We start from the raw sequence: 15,046 nt of genomic DNA, 5'->3' as shown, positions 1-15,046 counted from the left end.
TTTCTTGACATCAAGTAATTTTCTGTAAATGACGCTCTTTAGAACATCTCTCTGACTTGAAATTTAACAACTACATTTAACAACTGCATCTGTCCTCCATATCACTCCAGACATACTTCATTCAGACAATTCATTATAGAACAACTCAAACTATCAAATTCTCTCATGAACTGAAATGGGAATGGCAAGAGAAAATTGTGGTGATGGACTTGTTCAGTACCTTGATCGTGGCAGTGCTTACGCAAATCTACACATCTGACACAACTGCACAAAACAATGGGAATAAGGCTTCCCTTTCTCAGTGTTCCTGTGAAAGCCCAAGCTTTCTGCAACTCCAAATACCATGAGCATTGGCTCTAAGGCCATTTTTCTAGTCAATTGATCTGACCCAAAGTATAAGAAAACTTCTCATACCAAACGACTATAGCCCATAGTAGGGCTCTGGATTATATCCAAGGATGTCAAGTAGACTGGAATGTTTTTTTCCTATGTATTTACACTTCAGGAGAAATGAAGCTCAGAACTCAGAAGAATCTCTAGGTATTAAAATCCAAATTTTGAGTTTTTCTGAATTTTAGAGAGATTTTATTTAAATACCAAAAGGGTTGGAATTAGGACCCATGCCCATTATCCTTCCAAGAAGACTCAGGAGGTGAGGGAAACAGCTGAATTCTTCATTTCTATAGGCAAAGAAAAATCATTTTTCCTCATCTTTCATCTGTATTCACTGCCCAAAAACATTGTGTGCCATACACCATCACCATACTTTTTATGAGTCAAGTCCCCTTAATGACCACCCAATCTTGTTGCCTATTATTATAATTGTGTCTCCTGCCTCTTGATATTTGAATACCTTCATTTGGACTCTACTGTTTTGAGGTCCTATCTCCTATCACTCCAACTGCTATCAATGAGCCCCTGCTACCATCTGCTTTGGCCTACACAGGAAAACACTGCTGAATTTCCAGCACTACAGTGTATACCACTCAAGTAAGTCCACTTCCCAGAATGTTTTAATCCTTTCCTCTGCTATCTGATATGGCAATGCTGGTATTTCATCTTCACTGAGCAAAGCCAAAACATTTTCTTGTTTCTAGGGCCATCCTAGTAATGAGTTTACACTATCTCCAGGGGTCCTTGTCAGGGTGTTAAATTTGATACCTCAGACAAGTACTCCCATCAAAAAACCTTCTCATCTGGAAGAGGTACCAATGACCAAGTATACAAGACACCAGCCAGTCTTTGTCATTGGCCACTCGAGTCTTTATCATTGACCACTCAAATGTTGACATGGTGACTACATGAATAAAATGGTCATAGTGGCAGAGATAGAGGGTATAGATGAGACTGGAAACACAGGCTCCTTTTGACTAAACTGATCTAGATACTACTGCTGAAACTGTCTGGTCTACCAGGAACAGAGACTAACACTGATTTCTGATATGGCTTCATTCCTTGAGGAAACCATCAGGCCACATGGTGGCAAGTTGATTTCATTGGGTTTCTTCCAATCCTGAATAGTAAGCAATTAATTCTTCCAATAGAATATATATATTTTTTTCTGGGATGGGTTGACTTTATTGACAGCACCCTCATCTAAGAGTTTATAGGGTGTGGCTCCTCCAGCACAGGATCCTTCATAACCTCGCATTAATCCAAGGGACCCACTTTATAGCAAAAGAGGTATGCAAGTAGGCCATGGGATTCTATGTCCATGGGATTCTTTGCTCATATTCTATAACAGAAGACCCAGAAGCTGCCTGTCTGTCAGAGTGTAACAACCTTCTGAAGGTACAGCTGAAACACTGCTTCAGAGAAAAGATTTTGTGATAATACAGTACCATTTCCTATGATGCAGTATACAACGTAGATCAAAGAACTTTACCTCGTGCCATGTGCCCACAAGGAAAAATAAACGTGTCTGGGAACCAAGGAATGGGGAAGCAGAACTGACCCTACTAATCCACACTCCTATGGACCCAGTGGGGGAATTTGTGCTACCTATTCCTATAGCTCTGAGCTCCTCATAGGTGGAAATCCTGACCCCAAAAGGGAAATACTTAGGCTAATGAAATCATCAAGAATCTCATTGCATTAAAAGCCACAGCTGTCACCTGGGCACTTCAAGCTCATTTACCAAGGCTCTAGCAGGCAAGAAGAAAAGTCACCATCTTAATGAGGTATTGACCCTGATGGTGAGAGAGCACTAGAATACTTTTACCCAGTGATAGCAGGGAAGAATACATTTAGCATTCAAGTGGTTACTCTGTGCCTTTTGGTATTTTCTTGCTTACTTGTGAGTATAAGTGGATAAATTCAAGAAATATGTCTGAAAGGAGACATCATGGCCCACCCTTAGACCCCTCAGGAATGCATGAGTCACCAAGCCTGTCACCATAATCAGCAGACTTGCTAGTGTGAGTAAAGGGAATTTAAGATGGCTAGCAGAGAAGGGAGGCAATGAGTGCTGATCTTGGCCCTGAAAGCAGGTGCACTGGTAGAAGCTGTAGTTGGTATCATTTCTTTCTTTTTTTCAATTTTTCCTGGGAAAAGAGATCCACTGGAATTTTGAAAGAGTCAGTTAAAACTTCTGGACCCCCTAAGTAATGTGTGCCTACTTCCTCCTTTCAGGTGGTCCTTCAGGCTACCTTGGAACTACTGGTGAAGGATACTCAGCAACTCTAGAGTCAGCCTACTCACATATTACAAAGTTCCTACTAGTCAACATGTATTCATTTTATTAAAAAAAAAAAAAAACTACATTTCCCTTACACTTGAAGCAAAAATTTTATCTATACAACAAAGTGCAAACTAACTCCCTATCCACAATTTTGATCGAAAAATGTAACAGGAAAGTCCCACTCTTGCCACCCAAACAGGTACAGATGATGCCTTATGGGCAATAACAAATAATCTGATTAATATGGTAAATTCCTGTCATCTTTTGTCCTCATGGAAAAAAAAAGGTAGCTAAGTAGCAGAAAAGTGATGTTCTATAAGATAGTTCAGAAAGAGAAACCTTTGTTATAATTTCCATTCAGAGCAAATGCAAATTCAAATCTAATATACTTTTTTTATTTTTTTATTTTTTTATGACAGTCACAGAGAGAGAGAGAGAGAGAGAAAGAGAGAGAGAGAGAGAGAGAGAGAGGCAGAGACACAGGCAGAGGGAGAAGCAGGCTCCATGCACCGGGAGCCCAACGTGGGATTCAATCCCGGGTCTCCAGGATCGCGCCCTGGGCCAAAGGCAGGGGCCAAACTGCTGCGCCACCCAGGGATCCCCTAATATACTTTCACATAATTTGCCACCTTGAAGAGGTGACAAAGGAAAATTTCACCACTCCACATGAAGTCAGAAGTTATCCACATAAGTCAAAATCCCACTGTGCCTGACCCTTTAATGGCTCTGTCTTTTTTTCCCAAAATTTCTGGCCAGGATCTCTCTTTGACCCTCTCTTGCCTTTTGTTGCTCATGGAGAAAGGGTTTGAGCCATTTTTGTCTTCTTGAGTCCTGTATCTTCACTCTGTACTTGGATGAACAGAATAAAGTTGGTAAACCTACAAATGCCCTTTTTAGAACATGAGAAGTGTAGAAGCTATACCCACTTCCATTTTTATAAATATGTATTTTCCCAATATTTGAATACGTCAACCCTTGCTAATATCCTAAGAGCACAACTTTATCATGGTTTCTAAAACCATATTTAGGAATGTCTAAAAATCTAGAGCTAAAATAAACTAAAACAAACAGAAAACAGGAGAATGCTTTTAATTTTACAAGCAAAACCCATCACTTATAAAGACCACTGTCATAATGCACATGATTATAAGAAACCATACTTTGTGAATTAATTTCGCCCTCTTAACTGAAGGAATAGCTTCCATGAGATCATGAACTCATCCATTATTTATGTGGAAGCTATTTATCTTATCTGGCCTCATGCCTTTAGAAAAAGGTTGTAGGTTTCAGATATATCTTACAAAGGACTTTAGATAATTCAGGGGAAGTGTCCTAATTTATGACCCTTCTAGAAAAGAAGCAAACTATAAGATTCCCTGCCTTTGCCCTTCGTAGTGCCCTTACTAGAGATATTTCAGCTAACTAAGGGTACAGAGAAAACAAAACTGTACACATATTCCATTCTGGTTTTTATTAAAGGAGAACATATGTGAACAGAAGCTGATGTGATTCCCTAAAAACACTATTCTGTCCATATTAATCTAGTTGTTATACAAAGAAAACTTACAGATGCTTAGAGCATTATGGAACTCAGATATCTTTCCTCAGAGGATATTAGTAAGTACACAGGTCAGAAACATCATTCCAGATATTACCTAACACACACGTGGTATGCTTTTGTTAGCCAACAAAAGGATTCTGAGGCTTTTGAGATTATTTCTGGGATGGAAATAGAACCATTTATTCAATTTTATGAGACCAGGCAACAGTTTCATTGGGTACTAGTAGAAATCAAAGATCAAGCAATAATAATACATTTAATTCTATTTATTAGGAAGCAGAGGATTAATATTTTTGGGAAACACATGCTGATTTCATTTAATAAACCATATTACAGAAAGACTCCAGGATGTCACCAGAGTGGCAAAGTAAGAGATCCCAGCCTCCATCCTCCCACAACGATCAATAATTAGGCAGCTATCTAGGAACAAAAACATCCTTGGGAGAGTTCAGGATTCCACTTAAGAAATTTCAGGAACACAATGGGAAAACCTGGGAATAACTGCACAAAAAGGTAAGGAAGAACAATTTCATTTTACCTGCATCACCTCATTCCTCAGGCCAGCACTGCGGATCACCAAATGGGAACTACCTAGGTAGAAAGAGTGACCCTCGATGGGAAAAGCAGAGCAGGGTGAGCAATCAGCTTCCTCAGCCTTCGGGACACCACATGAAAGCCTCACTTCAAATCTACCCCACTCAGAGACTGGTAAAGCTGAGATGAAGAGAGACAGCTAAGATCAAGAAATAAAAGCAGGGGCTGCTGGTACCAGCCATGCTGAATGACTGAGGTTCCCATAATCTCTGAAGAGGACCCCAGCAGCTTTCACTTCTGAAAAAACATATGGCCAACACAGCAGCCATGAACCCACTGCAGATTTTACTAGGTGTTCCCTCAGGTGTTCCCTCTATAAGTATTTGCATTCACATAAACTAGTCATAGCCCCTCCCTGCCCCATGCTACTCCCACCATCCAGAGCACAAGAACTGCACCAGTAGCCAACCTAGGCCTCTGCAGCTGCTTGAGGATGAAACACCAGCCTAGACCTTTGAAGGTGACCCTCATCTCCATGTATTTTTTAGGGCTAATCTCTCCAGCTGTGCATTTACACATCACCGCATTCTACTGCCATGTATTATGCCTGTGTCAAGGTCCTGCAGTTGCAGAAGTACACCCAAAAATCCTAGGTCCTAACAGATGCTTGTTGGCCCAGATCTGGCCCTGTCCACAGCTCATCTGCAGCTAACCCACACAGTTGTTGGTGGGCGTGGCTCCAGCCCTGGGTCCTATCACAGGCCTGCAGCAAGTCCTTCCAGCTAGGCACCTTTACACCAGCAGCCCATCTCCCTTTACCACCCTCTACTGCCATGCATGCACCAATGAGGAGACTCTGCAGCCCAAGGAGTACATACTGAGGTTCAGGAAACCCTCAACTGCCAACATACCCACAGTTGACCCAGGCCCTTGCTGATGCTCATGGCCCCCACTGCTAAATGTGTTTGCAATCAATCCCTACTACTACACAGGCATCTATAGCTGGCCCCCAACCAAGTATGTATACGACACCAGCTCCAGCCACCAGTGTTGCCTCCCATTGTTCCTAGCCATTGGACTAGAGGTACCACGGAGGATCCCTAGAGGCCTTACAGGGTGGACCTGCAGTGTACATCAAGGACCATGTAGTTATTGATACCATGGACTCCAAAGACCTGGACCAGAAACAGGATTACACCCAAGATTTGGAGCCACCACATGGCCCTGCGTGACTAGATCCAGTGTCCCAGTATACTGCAGGGGTCTCCTACCTGTAGATGAAGGGCTTTTTTACTGAAGTGAGTCCATGAAGTCTGGATGAGGTGACAGTTTCTTCAGGAGTGCAGACACTTGCACAAGGCTATGGGGATCATGAAGAATCAGGGAAACATGATATCACCAAAGGGACACCATAAACTTCCACGTACAGACCCCAACAAGATAGAGATACATGAATTGCCTGACAAAGAATTCAAAATAATTATCTGAAGATGCTCAGAGTGCTATATGGGAACACAGATAAAGAATTTAACAAAATCAGAAAAACAATATAATAAAATGAGAAGTTCAACAAAAGCATAGAAAATAAAAAAGAACCAAACAGAATTTTGAATCTGAAGAATACAATGACTAAACTGAAGAATGCAATAGAGCTTTAACAACTGACTCCACCAAATAGAAGAAAGAATCAGTGAGCTGGAAGAGAGATCACTTGTAGTTATCTAGTCAGAGAAACAAACAGAAAACAAGAATGAAAAAGAATGAAGAAAGCCTATGGCACACATAGAGAAATAAAAGAAAAAACTGACACATCACTAGAGTCCCAAAAGAAAAAGGGGCTAAAGATAATGCTTACATAAAGAAATACTGGTCAAGAACTTCCCAATCCTAAAGAGAGATTTGGCCATCCAAGTTTAATAAGCTAATAGATCTCCCCATAATTTCAATCCAAAATGACCTTCTACAATGAGTATTATAATAAAACTATCTAAAATCAAAGACAAAAATAAATTTTAAAGCAAAAGAAGAAAAACATATTCTCTCCTCCAAGGGAACCTACATAAGGTGATAAACAGATCTTTCAGCAGAAAAGTGGGATTATACATACAATGCATTGAAAGGATAAACTATCAAACATGAATACTTTATCCAGCAAAGTTGTCTTTCATAAGTGAAGGCAAGTTGAAACAAGCAAACAAACAGAAGCTGAAGGAGTTCATCAACCACTGGTCCTATGTTACAAGAAAGAGTTTTTCAAGCTGAAAGGAAAGGATGCTAATTAGTAACATTAAAATATACAGCAATCTGATAAAGCTTAGCATAAAGTCAGATTTAGCACACTTTAATACCATACTGTAGAGGATAATTAACCACTTAATTCTAATATAAAGGTTAAAGAAAATAAGTATTAAAATAGCTATGCAATAGCTTGTTAAACAGTGTACAAGATAAAAAGGTGCAAAGTGTAACATCAAAAACATAAGATGGGGGCAGGTGGATAAGAGTGAAGAATTTTGTCATGCAATCAAAGTTAAGTTGCTAGCTTAAAATAGACTGTTACATTAGCAAGATGTGTCAGGTAAGTAAGCCTCATGCTAACCACAAAACACAAACCTACAGTAAATACATACAAGATAAAGAGAAGGTAATCAAAGTATATGACTACAGAAAAGCATCAATTCAGAAAGGATGATGGCCAAAGAGAAATAAAAGAACATAAAAAGCCTTACAAAAAAAATTAACAAGATAATGATAGTCTTGAGACTATCAGTAATGACTTTACTTATCAGTAATCACATCAAGTATAAATGGATTAATTCTCTAATCACAAGATAAAGAATAGTAGAATGAATTTAAAAAATAAGACTTACCTATATTATGCCCACAAGAGACTCACTTCAACTTCAAGAACATACATAGGCTCAAAGAAAAAGGTGAGAAAAAATATTCCATGCACATGGAAACTCTTCAGCAATAATGTTTTTTTAATTTTTTAAAATATTTTTATTTGTTTACTCATAAGAGAAACAGAGAGAAGTCAGCATAGGCAGAGGGAGAAGCAGGCTCCCTGCAGGGAGCCTGATGTGGGATTCGATCCCAGAACTCTGGGATCACACCCTGAGCGGAAGGCAGACACTCAACTGCTGAGCCACTCAGGGGTCCCAACAATAACATTTTTAAGATTAAAGTATGTACATTGTTTTTTAGACATAATACTACTGCACACTTAATAGACTACAATATAGTAGCAACTTTTATATGCACTGGAAAAATAAAAAAATTCACTTGACTTGCTTTATGGCAATATTTGCTTCATTGTCGTGATCTGGAACCAACCCCTCAACACCTCCTAGATGTGCCTGTATTTATTCTTCTCAAGTGCAGGGGGAACATTTTCCAGGATACTCATATGTTAATTCATTGAAATGTCTTAGCAAATTTAAGAAGACTGAAATCATACCAAGTGTCTTTTCTGACCATAAGGACATGAAGCTGACAAGAAGGAAAGCTGGAAAATTCATAAATATGTGGAGATTAAATAACATACTACTAAACAACCAGTGGATCAAAGATGAAATCAAAAGAGAAATTAGGTTCTTTTCAAAGATTTTATTTATTTATTTATTCATGAGAGACACCCAGAAAGAGGCAGAGACACAGGCAGAGGGAGAAGCAGGCTCCCTGCAGGGAGCCCCATCTCAGGACCCGGGAATCATGACCTGAGCTGAAGGCAGATGCTCAACCACTAAGCGACCCAGATGTCCCAAGAAAAATGGTTTTAGAGTGGAAGATTGTGATAATGCAGTTAAGAGCAAATTGGAATCCAGGAACTGTATGTGTGTGTATTTTCTTTTCTTTTGTCTAGAATTCTGGTTTTATAAAGGAAAATTCTGCTTATTTAATCTGAAGTTTCATACCATGGTTGCACATTAAAATTTCCTGGGAACTCTTTTAAGAACCTAGAGGCCCAGTTACCTCTCCAGAGGGCATTAAATCAGTTTCCTACATGGGGCCCAGGCATTAGGATTCATTGGCCTCAAATATTTTCATTAACACTGTCATCTCTGTAAAACTTGTAGTATAAATTACAATTTACATATCAACAGGCTCGTTTTACCTTCTAGGATTCCAAAAGACTTTTTTCTAAAGAGAAAAAAAAAATTGTTTTAGAGAAAAAAAAAGTCATCAGTGAAGATGCTAAATATATAATTCTTTGCCTGAAGCAGAGTGAGTGACAGGAAGTGGACTTTGGTTGAATCTTGAGTGAAAGTGTTTGCTCTTTGAATGTACAACCTTAGATGAACTATTCTATAGGTCACTCACTCATTTTGGGTAGAGGTGGAGTGAAAAGAAGGTCAGAGCATATCCATCAATCTTGATGTTGAAGGCAAGGTTATTGACAAAAAGGAGCTGATCCATCACACTCAGAGCACTCCCTTTCAAATAAAATGCTTTCTATTTGTCACGTGGGCATCATGCACAGATATATCCACTGGGGGGGGGGGTGCATGTATTAATGCACACAATGGATATTTTGTAATTTTATCCTTCATATTTCCCCCTTTCTGGTCTTGTTCTGATTAATTTTTTAAGGGGCACAAAATGAAGAGAACCTTTAGAAAGTTTTAGTGCCAAACCTTACAAAATGGCCAGCTTCAAAAATTAGCTCAGTTTATGTTACTTAAATTTAAAAAATGATGTGTTTTTCTTCTTTTCTATAGAGCACTGTGTTTAAGATCAAGGATACCAGAGCAAGGCTACCATTCAAATCATGATTAAAATATTTGCTAGCAGTTGGCAAGTTTCTTCACCAGCCCCACTTTCTGTATTAATAAAATGAGTGAAACACTTGAAAAATACTGCCTGGCACACTGTAAGCTCCATTGATATATTTGTGTTCTGTAATGTTCATCACACACACTTTTATTTGCAAGTAAGGACATATTCCTGCAATAAGAAAACAAAACAAAGCACCAGAGATTATAAAGTATTTCAAAGAGAATCAGAAGTCTGCTGCTTAGACCCCCTATGTGGTCTGGGGCTGGTGTCTTAGCTTCAATAGCTCTTTTATGAAGGTGAGTCCTATTAACTCCCACTGTTAGCCTAACCCAAAGTTACAAGGAGAAGTGGCTGGCAAGATACAAGCCACAAGACAGGTGGCTGGATTGATTATTAAAATGACACTGTTTGTTTATGATATACCCATGATCAGGTTGTGTTCACAAATGAAAGCTCAAAGTTCAGAGAAGATAACTATTTTAGATTGAGCCAGACTTTGGTGGCTTCTCTTGAGTTGAGACTTTTCCTTAGCAGAAGAACAGGAATCTAAAGTTTGCTGCTTCCGCATTAGTAAACACATGATTGCAAGGCTTCTGAGGCATCTGTGATTCTGTCATTGTTGGGACCAGAGGCTGCCTCTCAGGAAAGCGTGGAGCTCCACAGTCACTGCATGGCGGGGCCAGGAATGATTCTTGCAAAGACAGGCTGTGGTTTGCAGAGACTCTTGGAATTGCTTATACTCTCACAGCCCTTCCCAATTGTCCTTCAGGGTAGAAGCGCTTTGAAAGCGCCTCCCAAGTGGCTAGCTCTTTTTGGCATAAAACTCTAAATTCACTACTACTGAAAATAAATAGACTTGATTAAAACCATTGGAGAAATAACCCTAAGATGAAATATTTGAATAAATATGAATATTATTAAAATAGAACATTTATAATTATAGACAAATATGTATGATTAAATTTCATTACTAAATATTGTATTTATATATAACTATTAATCAAAGGATGAATTTATAGATATATAAATAGATAAATATATAGATCTCTATCTATCTATCTATCTATCTATCTATCTATCTATCTATCCGATTCAAGAAGGAAATTATTTGAGTCTTAAAAGTATCAGCCTACCCCCTCCACTTTCCCTAGCCTCATGCTTCTGGTTCCATGTTCCATTTTCCAGCAAGAGTTTGTAAAACTCCCCAAACAAAATGATCAGGACTTATTAACCTCCAGTAAATGCAAGAAAGGCCTGCAACTACAATTTAGCTGAAAAGAAAAAAAAATTTTGACTTGACTCTTCAGCTCAAACCTTTGAAAATACTATAGCTTCTTACAGGTTGGCTCCTCACATTTTAAAATCTGCTCTATCAAAATAGAATCCTGAGACAGATACTACTGCATCTGCTCACAAATGCCCTTAGTTCAGATGCTATTTCTTCTTAGTATATTTTTGTTTCATTTACAGAGAAGTTAAGATTGCATGGTCAATTCCCATTTGGCAAATAGAAGTTGCAAGTTTCCTTTTAATTCTATTGGCCACCTTGGCTGTAACTAATCTTAATTTTCAGTCTTCTACCAATTTTCTACTATATGAAAAATCACTCTTGTTATATATAATTTGCTATAAAAATTGCACACATAATCTCAATCAGAAACCAAAGAAATGTATAATATATAACTACAAACATATAAACATTCCAATATATATGTGCATGAACTTGCATTTCCTTATTTTTTTCAGTAATGCAAAAAGATAAAGTGATAGAGATAAGATTATAATTATTTGTAAGTCTTAGGCTGTCATCTTATTGACAGTAAATCAAAATGTGGATGGTGATAATGTTTTCTTCCACAAGAGTAAACTTACTGAAAAAAAAAAAACAGTCTACAGGAGGAAATATTAAGGATCCAGTTGCTTCTGCAGCCAATTTTGCCATATGTTAATACTGGATGTATTTTTTGACACTTGACGTTTCAATAAAAACAAAGTAACACTTATGTTGAATGTCATATAGTATGACTTTCTGAGATTCTGGTAACAATGTGCCCATTTTAACTTAGAAATCTGCCTTAAGCAGTGACACTTTGAAGAGGCAGGGGATATTAACACCAACCTGAAACCCACAGAAGGCCCCAAACTCTAACTTTAGTTGGTAGAGTTAATGTGTTCTACTTCCAATTATTTACTGAACTGCATTACTTTGCATTTGATTTTGTCTGTTCCCCTTGAAGTCAGCCAGCCCAAGGAAGAGGGACCTACACAAATTCTACACTGGCCCAACAGCCTCCATTTCTAAGACTTCACTTATCGAAGGGCACCTTCACCAACCAGACCTGTTGTGCAGGCTAAAACAAAGGACACAGCTGAACAGGACCAGAAGCTTGGCTAAATTGGGACTGTTTGCATAGAGTACAGAATGCCAAAGAGACAGAAAACTGTCCCTTGCAGCACTTTGGAAGAGCAGAACCTTAATAGGCTCATCACTTACAGAGGCTGAACACCTGCCTAGGGACAGATAAATAAATGGCAGAGCTAAAAAAAAAAAAAAAAAAAAAAATGGCAGAGCTGTCACATGAACCCATTTCTCTCCCGGTGGAACTTCCCAGCACCAAAGCCACCATCTTTCTGTGAGTGCTACCCACAAGGAGGCAGGTGGTAGAGTGGGACTGAGTGAAACTAAAGCTGCATGAGCCCAAAGCAACATCTTATCTAAAGGCGTTGAGAATAAATAAATAAATAAATAAATAAATAAATAAATAAATAAATACATTGAGAATAGAGAATACAAATTACTCAGGGAGGTCCACTTCCTTTACTAGGGTTCTTTGTTGGAATTTGAACTCTGTTCTTCTAGGGCAGCAAAAGAATGAGTCTCTTCAAAATGTAATTTCCCTCTAGTTCCATCACAAATGATGAATCACTGAACTCTACCTCTAAAGCTAACTACACATTAATTAATTGAATTTAAATAAAATAAAATAAAATAACTTTTAAATGTGATTTCCTCTGCAGAGTATATCTTATATAAATATATGTTTTAATATATAATATAAAACATATAAAATAAATTAAATATATTTTAATAAATTAATTAAATATATTTTATTTAATAAATAAATTAATTAAAAATAATAAATTACACACTCACACTTCAGAGGAAATCTTTCAGTAAGTATGAATATCTGGGTTATGGAAACATACTTCAAGTTGCTTTCAAAATTTGCAGGTATGGGGCACCTCAGTGGCTCACTCAATCAGATAAGTGTCCAGTTGTTGATTGCAGTTCAGGTCATGATTTCAGAGTCCTGAGATGGAGCGCCATGTCAACTCTGTGCTCAACAATGAGTCCACTTGAGATTCCCTCTCTCTCCATCTGCCCCTCCCCACCTCTCACCCTCTCTTTCTCTCTAAAGTGAATAGATACATGTATTTTTTGTTTTAATTTAGAGGTACAGGGCATCACCTTTCAGTGTACATTAATTATCTTTAATATTTTCTTATCCTAGATGAAATAAGCAAAGTGAGAAAAAGCATATTGGGTTCTGTTGTGTTTTTCTACTCTACAGACTATCAAACTAGTACATAAAACAGGAAGCAAAATTATGATACATAAATGTTGGCAATGAGCCTTAAAGAATGAGTTTTTCTGGGGCTTAAAAGGAAGCCTGTGTTTTTCCTGAAAGAAAAATATTATTTATACCTTCAAATATAATGTGGAAGTTAATTATTATAGAGACATTATTTTCATTCAGTGTTTGCAATCGCTAGGTAGAATGATAGTTCCCAGACAGACGGCAGGAAAGGTTGACATTTGGAAAAACAATTTGGTCACGCACTGTTTCAGTGTAGAGACCTAAGTTAAGAAGCTGTGCCAAAGGTCTGGGCCATTAAAAATCCAAAATGTATTTGTGGGGGTAGGAAGCAACAATTGAATAATATGAAAGTTAAAAGGAAGGCATAGGGATCCCTGGGTGGCGCAGCGGTTTGGCGCCTGCCTTTGGCCCAGGGCGCGATCCTGGAGATCCGGGATCGAGTCCCACGTCGGGCTCCCGGTGCATGGAGCCTGCTTCTCCCTCTGCCTGTGTCTCTGCCTCTCTCTCTCTCACTGTGTGCCTATCATGAATAAATAAAAATTAAAAAAAAGAAAATTAAAAAAAAAAGGAAGGCATAATTTGGAGTACTAAAGAAAGATGGAGAGTCCCCTGCATAAGTTTGCAATGAGGGGTACCTGGGTGGCTCAGTCAGTTGAGTGTCTGCCTTTAGTTAGGGTGGTGATCTAGGGGTTCTGGGATTGAGCCCAGCATTGGGTTCTCTGCTCAACAGTGAGTCTGCTTCTCCCTCACTCTCTGCTCCTCTCTGCTTCTGCTTGCTCTCATGCTCTCATGCTCTCTCTCTCTCTCTCAAATAAATAAATAAAATCTTTAAAAAAAATTGTCAGTATTCACTGAGGAGAAGTTACAGAAAGTTGTGCTGATTGTGGAAACAAGAAGAGGGGATGGCGATAAGAGGTAGGTTTCGACCTTCAAAGAATAAGTTTCCAAGAGAAGAATAATGTTTCTAAGTAGCACTGGATGGTGGGAGAATGCTAATGGGTTCTCTATGCTCTATAGCATGAGGTGTGTGAGTTAATAAGGAGGTTTTAACCTAGAAAACCAGAAAGAATGTACGATCTTTCAAGGAGAATACCAGGAACCAAAAGTTAAACAGAAGAAGCATCTTCTGAACAAGTAAAGGATTCAACAGAACAATGGAAAATAAGATAACTTTAAAATGCATAGAAGTGGTAGAAGCAGGATCTTGGTGGAGGAATCATAAAGCCTCAGGGCAATTAGATTTCAGGTGTCAAAAGCTAAAGAGCTCAAGGGTCATCCCAATGGAGTTCTCAGAGTACATCTCTGAGTCTTCATTTCAGCACCCCAGAAGAGAACTATTCCATTTGTGGGAAGAGCAAATCCTCCAACTATTCCCAGGAAAGTCAGAAAGAAGGTTGCAGCAAGTCTGGAAAACATAGTTTAGATTCCATATTATTACAGAAAGATCTGCATAGAGTGAGATATAGACTATCAAAAGTGCAGGCAACATGCAAAAGATGTGGAGCAACCATAGATGACCCATTTCTACTAGATCTTGTGTACTCATGCCCTTGCACAACACATGACACTGGTAGATGTTCTACAGCTATTAAATTGAATATGAATGAGCATAACATAAACAAGTAGGACTTCAGATTTTTTTCAACCAGAATTTCACCTGGTGACAAAGTCTGTCACCTACACAGCTGCATGTATCACAGGCAGCAGTGGCCAGGGCACCCCCTAGTACAGGGATCTGTACTGTAACCTAAAAATGGATGGAAATGGGGACATATTTTTGTAAGGATAAATTCATTTCTCGTCCCTAGGGTCTGAACTTGTAAATGTCAATGAAAAATATAAATTTACAACTGCTATTCCCTTGGCAAATAGTGTAGCAAATTATCTAAAGAA

Source organism: Canis lupus, chromosome 10 (genome assembly GCF_011100685.1).
Source record: "Canis lupus familiaris isolate Mischka breed German Shepherd chromosome 10, alternate assembly UU_Cfam_GSD_1.0, whole genome shotgun sequence".
Taxonomy (NCBI): domain Eukaryota; kingdom Metazoa; phylum Chordata; class Mammalia; order Carnivora; family Canidae; genus Canis; species Canis lupus.
Note: the sequence above shows the minus strand (reverse complement) of the source record.